The 13,222-nt window shown below is 46.1% G+C and overlaps 1 long non-coding RNA gene across 1 annotated transcript; it reads right to left on the bottom strand.

The window, feature by feature from the left end:
* Positions 1–1,699: 1,699 nt before the first annotated feature.
* Positions 1,700–11,488, bottom strand: LOC126652687 (uncharacterized). The gene is made up of 6 exons (XR_007632025.1): positions 11,126–11,488; positions 8,982–9,123; positions 6,642–6,714; positions 3,861–3,960; positions 2,633–2,687; positions 1,700–1,930 (listed from the first exon to the last, which is right to left on the bottom strand). It is a non-coding gene; the product is annotated as an uncharacterized LOC126652687 (long non-coding RNA).
* Between the last annotated feature and the right edge of the window lie 1,734 nt (positions 11,489–13,222).

Here is a 13,222-nt window from a genome sequence, read left to right as displayed (position 1 = left end):
ACCTGCAGATAGAGGCAAAAAAAAATTCAAAGCGAGCTGATAGTTTGTGCGGCTGCAGGAGGGCTGGTGCTGAATAAATTCATCCGTGGCAACGACACGTGAAGCGAGGCGCGACCTCCGCGTCTCCTCCCACGACACAAGGACGCTGATGGGTTTGAGGCAGACGTGGCTTTGACACACGAGAAAAAAACCCGACGTCTCCTGATTGCCATATCCCGGGAAGCCGTAATTAAGGCCTTTACGGCAACAAAGAAAATTGGATTACATTATCCCGGTGCTAAACGGCCCGAAGATTGCGGGGAAGCCGAAGAGTGGGGAGCATAACGAGCCGGAGACGAGCTCTGACAGGGAACAAAGACGTGGGCAATTGCGGGATGTTTTTATGTGGTCTCGTGTTTTTCCAAATTATATAGGACGGACCCAAGAGTGGCAGCAGAGGAAATCACACCTTCATTTTCTCCTGGTCGCTGTTTGTCCTGAGTAATGTGTGTCATGGAAATCAGAGGAACTCAAATGCAGCCCCCACGTGGTGTTCTTGTTTCCTTCGATCCCTTCACAGCGAGGATCAAGCTTTCCACTCCATCTTTATTTAAATGAGTACCACAGTGCAGGTGAGCAATGCTGAAAACCCCCAAAGCACCTGAACCCTCCATCCTTTGAAACACCAAACCAGCTCTGTAAGAACCAGAATCCCCTGAATTAAAATTGCGAGGGAAAAGCAGACACGGGGCCGCTCCACTTTGCATTAGTTTCAAAACCTTTCCATTATATTATATAATGATGGAATTCCAGAATGGTTTGGGTTGGGAGGGACCTTAAAGCTCATCTCATTCCTTGCCATGGGCAGGGACACCTTCCACTCTCCCAGGTTGCTCCAAGCCCCGTCCAGCCTGGCCTTGGACACTTCCAGGGATCCAGGAGCAGCCACAGCTTCTCTGCCCAACCTGTGCCAGGGCCTGCCCACCCTCACAGGGAGGAAATTCTTCCTAAACCGATTAAATTATTATTCCTCCTAAAATAATTGTCATTAATAATAAACAGAGTCTGTGAGAGAAGGGGGAGCACTCGAGAACCTGCCCACGTCTCTCCTTCCCTGCCTTCCTCCAGCAAGCCCAGCAACAGCTGCTCCCTCCTCTCCATCGATTCAAAGAGGTGGTTCATGGTCAGCAGTTCCCATTTTTGGTTTGCAGGGGGTCCAAAAGAGCAGTGCTTTGGCTCTTGCCAAAATGTCCTTGTCTGAGGGTGTCCTTGCTCTGACTGCAAACCCAAAACTCAGAGCAGAGCTCAGCCAGCACCGCTGATTTTCCTTGGTTCTTTGTCAAAGCCTCGTCAAACTTCACCAACATTTTGTCAAAGATTCCTCCCAGCTCTTGTCCAAACTTGGGCTGATTTTAGCACGAGACATTAATTTGCAAAATGATCTCAAAGTAGGCAAACTGTGTAAAACCACACGGGACACCCTTTCCACAATAAATCAGTCAGAGTTATGTTTTACATAATATGGTGCCACCACAGCTCCAGAAAACCCCCCTTTTATTTTTTGCCCCTTTTGTGACCCCCACCCTCTGCATCCAGCTGTTCCCAGGAGGAACATGGGTACAGGAGTCATTGCAATGATTCCTCACCAGCCACAAATCTCAGATACCCCCAGTAAATAAAACTCTCAAACCAGAGGATAAAAATCATCTCCATCTTCAGCTGCAGGATAGATTTATTGTGCACTTCATGAAACATGAATATCATTTGTTTTAATAAAAGGAAGCCACCAGGGAGCTGGTTTCATCTCGGATCTCAAATTCTCTGTTTGCGGGTCGTGCTTTGCTTGTTTCCCAGCCGGGGGTACATCAGTCATAACCCATCACATCCCAGGCAAAGGTGTTTGTGCTCTGTAATGTTGTTTTTCCTGGTGTTCTCCATCCCCTCGTGCTCCCTTTGGAAAAAATATGGATGTGTCAGGAGCCTTTCCAGGGGGATATTGATTTGTGACAGATTGCAAACGTTTCGTCTCCTTCGATTCCCTTCGCTGAGCGAAAAGAGCTGTGAAAAATTTCACCCCTACTTTTCTTTTTTTTCTTTTCTTTTTTTTTTTTTCTGCACAGAATTAGCAAATATCCGGGTCAGAAATAATATCTGAAACACCTTATGAAAAATACATGAATTTTATCAGATTGTTCCGGCGCGTGGCCCCATAACCACGGAGATATCAGGACAGACTTTGTGCTGATGGATTCCTGATTTGTTTGCTTTTCTCAGTTCAGGCTTGAGCAAAGAGAGAGGTCGTGTCTGAGTGGGGAAGGGGAAGAAAATGTGCAAAACCTCTCCAAGATCTCTGGTGCTTCCTCAGGACTCACCAGTTCCTCCCCAGCGCTGCATCCCCCCAAAAGCCTCAGCAAAAAAATTCAAGTCTGTTCTTCCCACTTGTTTCTTTCCCTCTCTCCGTGGAGCATAAATTCAGAGATTAATTTAAAATTAGCAGGAGAAGAGTGTTTTGGGAGGAATGAAATGATATACGAGCTCAGGCTGGATTTGGCAGGTTCAGAAATGGCTGAAGGTTCCCCCCCCTCGACGCCTCATTTCAAAATGGCAAACTTGATCCGCTCAGAAAAGAGGTTAAACAGCAAGAATAACTCACCCCAAATACCCCTCCAGATTCCAAGCAGGATGTAATGAGATGGTTTAGGCAGACACTAAAGAAAAGACATTAATATTTTATTTCATTTGAATCTAATTCCTCTCAGTTTGGCCATTAATTACTTTTAAATCCATCATCCACACAGCTTTACTTTCCTTTCAATATGAGGAAACTTGAGTTACCTGGAAATCTCATTTCTTTAAACATTCAGAAATTATGAACTTTTATGGTACAGCAAAATTTGGGGAGGGGAGGGAGGGGGTGTATACACTGCCCCCCCCCCAAACCCACCAATGACAGAAAAATAAAGCACAGCCAGAAGTGCTGATTTGGAAGTCAAACAGCTTTGAGAAAATTGCATAGGACATCAAATCACAAGCAATGTCAGGGTATCAAATATGGACCTCAAGCTATATTGGAGTCAATTAAAAAAAAACAAAACCAACAATCCACTGTGGGTTTATTGGATTGCTGGAAAATTCCAGGGCTAAAACAGCTGGATTCATACACGGTACAAGTCGAAGTATGTAGAATAAAATGGCCTGGTGTGCTGATGGGCCACAAAAATATCTTGGTTAATATCTATAAAATGAAGTAATAGGCAATTTTCTCTTTTCCTCTTCAGCCTGGAGCAGGTTCAGCCTGAAGCAGGGAGCAGGGATGAAGCATCAGCTGCCTGTTCCCTGCACGGGCCAGGTCAGTGTTTGGGATCATCAGCAGGGCCTGGAGTCACTGCCTGGTTCAAAGTACAAGAGTCCAGGGTGCAGAATAGGGTGACATGGGATATTGGGAAGGAATTCCTGGCTGGGAGGGTGGGCAGGCCCTGGCACAGTTTGGGCAGAGAAGCTGCCCCTGGATCCCTGGAAGTGTCCAAGGCCAGGTTGGAGCCACCTGGGCTGGTGGAAGGTGTCGCTGGGGCTGGAATGAGATGAGATTTAAGGTCACTTCTAACCCAAACCAGCGTGTGATTCTACAACAAAAAGGAAGATGATGACATTCCCTGGTGGTACAAAAACTGGGAGGGAATTACCCTGCTTTACTCCCACCAAACAGCTATTTTAAGATCTTACATTTCCATTTTCTTCCCAATTCCTGGGCTGTGCTGTAGCCAGGGATAGAGGGCTCCCTTCAGGTGCCAGGTGACAAAAGAGCTGCTCCACGGGAGTAAAGGAAGAAACCTGGGCAGATCCCGGGCTTTCCACAGCCACTCTGGGTGGATTTGACTCACCCTCGTGCCAGGCATGGAAAGGCATCTGCATCCTTCAGGGAACCTCACTGGGAAGCAAATGACATCATCTTCTCATCCCTGCCATGCACTTACGGAGCAGCTAAAAAGGGAAAATGAGGAGAGAGAATCAAACAAGGGAAAATGAGGAAAGAGAATCAAACAAGGAGATATCCGGTGTGGCAGCAGATTGTTGGGCTTACGTGCCAGGGAGGGGGACAGACATTCCCCCCCCCCCCCGCAATATTTAAAAATATATAAATAAATATAAATACATAGACTTATATATAATAAATATAATTAAACACATACCTAGATATAAAATATACATTTTTATATACTATTTTATGCATGTTATTTGATGTGTAACTGAAAGCAACTTAAGCACTGATGAATATAATGTTAAATATAACATTAAATATATCCCTATTATAGCATTTAACAGTAGAATATAACCATTATAAATAGAATATGTATTATAAATATAAATATAACACAAATAACCACTATTATGACACAATTATAATGTTATGAATACAACACTATTATAAATATAGCATTGTATATGATATAAAAATATACATTATATATACTTTTATACATGTTATTATATATATAACTGAAAGCAACTTAAACATTATTATAAATATAACATTCAATACAACAATATTATAACAATATAAATGTAATTATAACATATAATATTATAAATGTAACACTATTGTAAATATGAATATAAAACAACTTGAACACTATTACAACACTATTATTATAATATAAATACAACACTATTATAAATATACAATATTATATATTATATACAGATGATATTAAAATATACATTATATACAATATTTTATACACATTAGTTTATATATATCTGAAAGCAACTGAAACATTATTATAAATATAAAATAACAAAACCTAAACACTATTATAACACTATTATAATATTATAAATATCACCCTATTATAAATGTAAATATAACTCAAACACTATTATAACACTAGTGTAATATTCTATAAATCCAACACTATTACAAATATAACATAAACACTATTATAACACAATTAAAATATTATAAATACAATAGTGTTCTAAATATGAATGTAACACAACTCAAATACTATTATAACAGTATTATATTATAAATATAACCGTATTATAATATAAATGTAACTCAAACGCTATGATAAATGTAACACTTATAATAGTATAAATGCAACACTATTATAGGCGTAGCAGAACTTAAACACTATTACAATGGCATAAATATATCACTATTATAATATTTGAAATACAACACTATTATAAATTTAAATTTGAATAAGAATATGAATACAAATATGAATATAAATATAATTAGAAATACAAATACAAATGCGGCCTGTTCACTAAAAACCACAATTAATTCCACTTTCCAAAGCTCCCAGACAGGACAGTTTGGTGGAGGGCTGTGAAATTCCCTCCCTTCCCCCAGCTCCCACTTCTAAGCCAAGCCAGCAAGGCAGGCTGTGTGCTCCAAACAAACTGGGAATCCCTAATGGAATCCTGTGCCGTTTGTTCCCATGGGGAGCGGTCAGAAATCATCCCTAATGGAACAGTGTCCGTGCAGGAGCAGGCTGGGGTGGGATAATTTCAGCACGAGGAAACGCTCTTTGAAGTGCTCCCTGAGGACGCCCTGCTCGTTCCTAAGACAATCCAGATGTGTTCCAGAGTGGTTTTAAAACCACTTTCCAAAGTGACCCCCCCCCTCTCCCCACCTCATTAAGGTGCATTATGGTGACACTCTGCAGTTGGGATTTTAGGGGGAAATTGCTTCCCGCTTGGATTTGCCTGTTAAATGTTTCCCATCCCCCTTGTGCCGACTGCAGGCGTCTCATTGCTCGCCCCACACCTTCCCTGGGCTTTGCCTCCTGCAGGAGATCCACTGTGGGCCACATCCTGCCTCTTGTTATCCCTGGGAAGCTCAGGAATGGCTGTTGATCCTGATTTTTACGGGCAACCTGTGGTTTGGGAGCTTGGCCCAAATGCTCCTGGTTTCACCCCAAAACATTACCCTGTGTATTTTAGAGCTGCAGAGTGGAGCAAACCAAGGGCAAGGAGGCACCTTGCTCCCTTGGATGCTCCCTGAGAAGGGGAATTAAGTGGATTATTAGAGGGCTCCCTGGTTTTGCACCTTGCTGGGGATTTCCCTGCGAAGGCACAGAGGGAGCCAGCCAGGAATGTGGAATTTTTGGATTTGTTCTTCGCGTTGCTTTGTCCCAAAAGCCGTGGAAGTGATGGATGGGATGGACCAGCTAAAGCAGAGACACCCAAACAACCACAGAGCCCAAACCACTCTGATCCAGGCTGGAATTTAGTTCCTTCTTGGTATTTTAAGGATGACACAAACTCCTTGTACATATAATTAATACAAATGTACCCTACCATGAACCTCATCGAAGCAGCAGCGGGACAGGGGTGCCAAGACCTCGTTTTCCTTTCTTTTTCTTTATTTTTTTTTTGAAAGGTTTGACCTTCAGAAGGCGACCCACGGGCCACCCTCACAATAACCCCCTTCCCCCACTCCACGTTAAGTGCTGGGGAAAGCCATCAGGCAAAGCAAATTGATTCCCTTTCAGAGAGACAGAAACAGAGCCAGCCAGGGATTTTATTTCCCTGTCAGGTTATTATATTCGATGCCAACGTTGTTTAAAGGGGGTTTGAATGGAGCTGTACTCCGCAGCACCTCATTATGGAGGAAAATCATCTTAATGATTGTGCTCTCTGCCGATACCCACCGCTTTCCGCCGTGCTTTCATTACTGCTTGAGATGCTCTCCGCCTGGGAATGATGTGCATCCATCACAGCAGCCTGGAGAGGATGGGAGAGGCAAGGAGACCATCACTGTGCAATAACTGTCAGCGTTCCTGGCTGCAAAATCCCCCGAAGTTGTCCCGATTCAGTGGGGTTTTGCATTTTCCTGCGGTGCTTTTCTAGCAGCAGACGCCTTCAGAGGTGTTTCATCCATTAAACATAAAATTCTGGGCTTAATCTATTTGTACTGGCTGCTTCCTCTCCATAAGGAACCCGTCAGGAGTTTTCAAATAATCTGAAATGCGGTCATTTATTTCCACAGTGCTTTAGGAAGTGTGTGAACAGCACTTATCACCCACTAACACACCTGCAGCACCGGCACCTTTGCATTTGTGGAACTAAACACATTTATCCGAGTGAATAAGTAACACAGACTCACAGGGCTTTTCTCAGGCTTAGCCAGGAAAGCTCTTCCAAGATTTTTTTTTCCCCTCTCTCTGAAAAAGTCTTCCAAAAAAAAAAAAGGAATAACTTTAGGGTTTATAAAAAGACCGGCTGGAAATGTTTTGCATTTTCAGGGAGAACTCCAAATCGTAGAACTGTAGAATGGTTTGGGGTGGAAAGGATTTAAAGCTCAGCTCATTCCAAACCCCTGCCATGGGCAGGGACACCTTCCACTAGCCCAGGTTGCTCCAACCTGGCCTGGGACACTTCCAGGGATGGAGCATCCAAAGCTTCTCTGTGCCAGGGCCTCACCACCCTCACAGCCAAGAATTCCTTCCTAATCTCTAACCTAAACTAAATCTGAGATCTTTCAGTTTAAATGCTCTGCCCAAACAATGCAAACAACCAAAATGGAAGATGTTCTTTATTAAAGAGTATTGTTTGCCCCCCAAAAAATGCAATATATCTGCTCGGGAGGAAGGCATGAAGAGGCATTTCCCTTTGAATTTGTGCTCCATAGAATTCTTACATGAAAAATTATCTCCCACTGCTGGAGCCAAGGATACAAGGGGCTGGTAGGTTGAAAAAGCTTGTTCACTCAAAAAAAAAAAAATAACATTAAATACACTTTTATAGTGAAAAACTTAAGCTTAATAGATGGATCTTCTCGTGAAGGAAAAGATTAACAGGTGGCTTGGCCGTAATATCTCACAGATTTAATGCTCTGCAGTCTAACAGGAGAGTGCTCTGAGCCTGGCAGGCAACACTGTCAGAAGTTATCACAGCTGGAAGTTGAAATTTAGGCTGGTACAACTTCAATCAGTCAGATTTGTTTCCAACTTTACATTTACTTAACATAAAATGTGATATAAAAGGGAGCAATTTCCTCGGGGCAAATCAGGTCTGGGTCAGCCTTCCCAGGGCTTGCACCAGGACCCTCTCCCCCACCTTCCAGCCTTTCTAACTGCAAACAAAATTCTGGTTTTCCAGGCTTTTTCCTGCTAGTTGAACCCAATTTAACGCAGGCCTGTGTTTACAAGGATCTGGGGGAAAATTCCTGCCCAGCTCGGTGGGAACTCAGCTCTGCAGGACTTTGCAACTCGTAACTCAAACGTGCCCCTTGCAAAGAGGTTTTGCCAGCCCTCAGAAGGAATAAATCCAGCACTCTGTGACCCTGCAGCACCCTTGGCAGGTCCCACCCCACAGCAGTGGGGGGGTCCCTCCTCCCCCAGACCCCAAAATCCAGAGCTTTCCCCCTCCCTCACGCTCTGTGGGGTAGAAACGGCTCCGATTCTGACGTTCCCACAGACAAATTGAGATTTTTAGACTCCTTTCCCCCCAGTCTGCTATTAGCATGATTAATTGAGGAGGGGAAAAAGGGATAAAGAAAGGAAAAATGGATCAGGAGAGGAGAGAGACGTCCTGCTCCTCCGAGCCTGGAGATGGATGAGGTTGCTGCACATCGGGAAGAGGAGCCAACAGGCCAAGCTGAAATCCCACCCCAACCTCACGTTTAATATTTATAGCTGGGTTAGAGCAGCAGGAGGGTAAATCACACACGGGTTTTGAGTTACTCGTGAGTTTTTTCCCCCCACTCTGTCCCTCCATTTCCAGCAGCAGCAGCAGCAGCAGCAGCAGCACCTCCATATGGAAGCATCCCAGGACTCTCCCAGCCAGCTCTGCAGACAGAAAGCAATTTGCCAGTCAACAGATGCATTAAAGCAGCAAATCCCCCCGGGCAAAATTCCTCCGTGAGGCTCAATGAGCCGCAGATACCTTAACGCAGTCCCCAAGCCCTCCAACGACTGGATTTTAATAACTTTAATAACCCCAATACGGCGAGCAAAAGTTAAAGATTAGGTTTGTGGCTTTTATTGTACTTATCTGGGTGTTTGGAATAGCTGGGGAGTGGCTTTAGTTGTTTTTCCTGCCCTGGGCTTGCAGCTCGATGCTCAACTCGATCGAACCGTTTTCCCCCGTCTCTTAACTGCTCCAGTTTTCAAAACATTCCTAAACTGCGAACTGGAAGAAAGGGAAACACGCGGAGTGGGGGTTTTATGGGCATTTAAAGTTCCCAAGGAGGGAGGTCCCCCCTAAACCCCCCGAGGAACACCGTGGGCAGATCTGGCTGTGGGTTCGAGCACAGACCCCTTCGCGGCGTCTCCTTCTGGAACGGTCCCCATCCCGCGGATTTGGAGTCCAGACGCCCGGCACTTTCCCAAACCTCGGCAGAATTTGGGAATCGCTGCCAGCAGCCTCCACGCTCGTTAACGCCTCTTCATTTGCAAGTCTGACAGCCGGAGGGGTTGGCCCCTCTGCAGATGGGAGATGGGCGACTCGGGGCTGAGGGCAAGGAGCCCAACTGTGCCGGAATTTTGTGCTGGGAAATCACCAGCACGGCCAATCCCGCTCCTAAAGGTCAGCACGGGCAGAGGAGTTTCCTCGAGAAACTCGTTGCTTACAGATCTTTTCTTTCCGAGCCTGTTTTTGGCACAGCAGAGCCACCATCAGCACCACAAAGAGAATCCCAGGATGGTTTGGATGGGAAGGGACCTTAAAGCCCATCCTGTTCCACCCCCTGCCATGGGCAGGGACACCTTCCTCTAGCCCAGGTTGCTCCAAGCCCCCTCCAACCTGGCCTTGGACACCTCCAGGATGGGGCCTCCACGACTTCATCTACCCTACAAATGTTAGCACCTCCAAAGGGATCGATAACCCATCGATGCCACCCACAAAAGCGGGCAGAGCAAAAGTGAAACGCACTGAGTTATCTCTTTCCTGAGCTGAACGTGTTGAGTCACGAGTTAATTAACGAAAAGTTCCACGTGAAAACTCCACGATGAGCCTCCAGCTCCTCTGAGTCAGACGCCCACAGGTTGGAGGAGGGAGGAAAAGGGAGAAGAATGGCTTTGCAAAAGGGTGCCCTGAGGAGCAGGACCAGCAGCGAGCAGCCATCCACCCCTCATGGAACTCTCAAGAAAGAGTTATAGAGAGCATGAGGAGAGATGTCAGTGCTTAAAAAATAAACAAACAAAAAAAAATAAATAAAATGCCAGACCTCTACAAGCAACAATTTGCCAGAAACAGCAAAATATCTGAGGAGGAGTAATCTGACCCACGGCTTTTTTACTCATTTTCTTCATCAATTTTAAATACCAAAACTTAAAAAAAAAAAAAAAAAAAAGAAAGAAAGAAAGAAAGAAAGAAAGATTAACTCTTTCTTTTCTGTATGAAAAAAGCAGCACAGATTTTTCCAGTGATGTCTCCCTTTCCTGTGGGAGGATGGGAGCAGAGCCACAGAGCAGAGCAGGCTGCTGAAGAGGTGGACTCCCCATGACAAGGTGGCTGAAGCTGAGAGCTACTCCATCTCAGATCCCATCAGGAGCTCTAGCCCAGCTCAGGCACATCCCTCTGGGTGGGGGGATTTATTCACAAGCCAACCTGTGAGACACTCTCTGTGTGATCAGCCTCTGGTTTGCTTCGGGACAGAGTGCAGGACCTGTCCATCTGCTCATCCTCCTCCTCTCCTTTTCCACCTCTCTTCTCTGTGTGTAGCCAGAGGGCCACTGGAGTTTGGGCAGTAAACAACCTGATTTATTGGGGGTTCCTCCTTTCTGCATTTCTGCCAGGTCTGGGACAGCTGGGCCTGCAGGATTTGCCGCCTTTCACAACAAGACAGGTGGGAAACAAAATGTGATCCGTCAGTGGAAACACCTTGTGGTAAAGACGAGGCCACCTGGGCCACAGGGGAACCTGTCACCCTGCTGTGGCACTGAGTGACAGCCACCAGGAGCACGGAAAATGTCTCAAAGGCACCAAATCTACTGGGGGCAGAGAGTCCTGCAGCCCCCACCCCGCAGAGCTTCAAAGTCTATCTCCAAAGGGAAAACAATTCCCTAAAACTCTCATTGCCAAGGAGCTGCAACTGCTGGCTGCCAAGAAGGCCTAGACTAAAACTATCCCAGCTGGTGACTTGCAGAGGCATTTCTCCTTCCAGCTTCAACCTCAGCATGCACCTCCTTACCTTGTGCAGCAGGATGGTGATGAAGGTGAGACCCAAATACCGCAGAGAGCAGAAACCAGGCTGACTTTCATCTTCCCAGCAACCACCAGCCAGCCCTGCGTGCCCAAAGCGTTCTCATCCAAATTCTCCTTGACCTGAGTGACCCTTTGATTCCCACAATGGCACAGTGCTCAGAGCCCAAATTTCTCTTCCTGAAACTCAAACCCAGAGGTGCTCCAGGTCAGGTTGGTTAGGAGGAATCTGGGAAACCCCAGCCTCCTTTCCCTCCAGCTGGTGGCAAAGTCACGGTCACACAAGCCAGAAGTGGTTCCTTAAATAAGAACTGAAGGGTTTAGGTCGCTGTTTGCAGGTGTTTTGATTTGGAAGTGGAGCAAGGACACTTGGTCCTGCTCTCCCTGCAACACCTACCGCTGCCTGCTCTGCCTTTCATCCCGAGTTCCGCTTTTTCCCACCGACAAAACCGCGACGAGAAAAAGCAGGAACGGACGGTTTTCTGTTCAGGATCTGTTTCCATAGAAACACCAAAAATTAAGGGGGAGAGAGAGAAGCCTTTTAACATCCCCCAGTCCACACACCCTCCAGCACAGCAGTGAGCACCAGGCCTGGAGCTTTGGGACCTGACAAAACACATCTCCGAGGGAATGTCGCAGCATTCCCGCCAAGCCCGGCTCCTGAGCTGTCCCAGACGGAGTTCCACGCTGCTGGGATTCAAGCAGGGAGCAAATGCTTGGTGGGACCATCTCCCAGGGGCTGTGGGGAAGGCAGGGACACCCTCAGGAGCTCACAGATACATTGAACTGACAGGATGCACAAAAATCACTCCCTGAGCGAGGGGAACGTGGGAATTATTTGGACGGGGTTCGCAGGTTTGCAGGATCCAGATGGAACACGCAGCTCCTCCGAGAATGTGAATATCGTGGCTTTTTTTTTTTCTTCTTCTTCTTCTTTTTTTGGAGCAAATTAATATGGGCCACGAGCCAGGCTGTGTCAGAAGGAACTCTCCCAGAAGGGAAGCAGTCACAGCACGACCCTTTGTCCTGACAAACCATCATTGCACTTCCCAGTGCTGCTGCTTTAGGGACAAAGACACAGAGCAGGTTACCAGGCTCCTACCTGGCAGCAGGATCCAGGGATCCCCCTGGTCCTGCTGTGCTCCAGCCCCGGCTGGGAGGGAGGAATTTCATCCTCTCCTTTGCCTCTCCTGGAAACGAAAACATATGTGCCAAGAAATCCCTGAGGCATTAATGAAAGCTGGATGCTGCTCCTTGTTGCTTTTCTAAATTTGAGATGTAACAGGAACGCCGAAAAATGTGCAAAGGAATGTTCTTCCCCCCTCCACCAAACGGCTTCTCCCTGGTAATTTCGCAGCTCTGGAGCCATCCCTGCTCCATAAAAACACAATAAAACCCCGGTGAGAAACACTAGGAGAGATTGACAGGGTAAAACAAGAACCAAGTATAAACCCAGAAGCATCAAGGGTAAGCTCTTAAGTCTCCTCTTCCTAATCTTCCCAATGATCTTCTCCACTGTGCTGTTTTATTACCTCTCAGAAGGGTTTTAGCTTTAATATATATTGGAATTACTGGGGGGAAAGGAAACATTTTAAACATTTAGGCCTCCTAACTCTTTCAAGAGAGGTTTCTTAACCTTTAATCCTCCTTCCTCCCCCCTCCCTCAGGCCAGGCAATGTGCAAGGCAAAAGGTCAGTAATGTGGACAAAGGCAATAAGCTGAGCCTAACCCAGGCTCTCTGCAGTCAGTGCACAAACAACACAGTGGTTTTGGTACTTTTTGGCTTTTGGTACTGCCAAGGGCTCAGTTTAAACACTGCCAAGGGTTTCAACCACTCAACAGCCAAGTCTGGAAGAGTCTGGGGGCTTCCCTGGGTTGGGTGTTAAGGATGGAGAGGGCGAAGCCAGGAGATTGTATCGAGTCATGGAATGATGATATGGTTTGGGAGGGAAGGGACCTCAAAGCTCAGCTCATTCCAGCCCCCTGCCACAGGCAGGGACACCTTCCACCAGCCCAGGTTGCTCCAGCCTGGCCTGGGACACTTCCAGGGATGCAGGGGCAGCCACAGCTTCTCTGGGCAACCTGT

Source organism: Myiozetetes cayanensis, unplaced genomic scaffold (assembly GCF_022539395.1).
Source record: "Myiozetetes cayanensis isolate MyiCay16 unplaced genomic scaffold, myiCay2020 scf9, whole genome shotgun sequence".
Taxonomy (NCBI): domain Eukaryota; kingdom Metazoa; phylum Chordata; class Aves; order Passeriformes; family Tyrannidae; genus Myiozetetes; species Myiozetetes cayanensis.
Note: the sequence above shows the minus strand (reverse complement) of the source record. Positions and strands in the feature narration are given on the sequence as shown.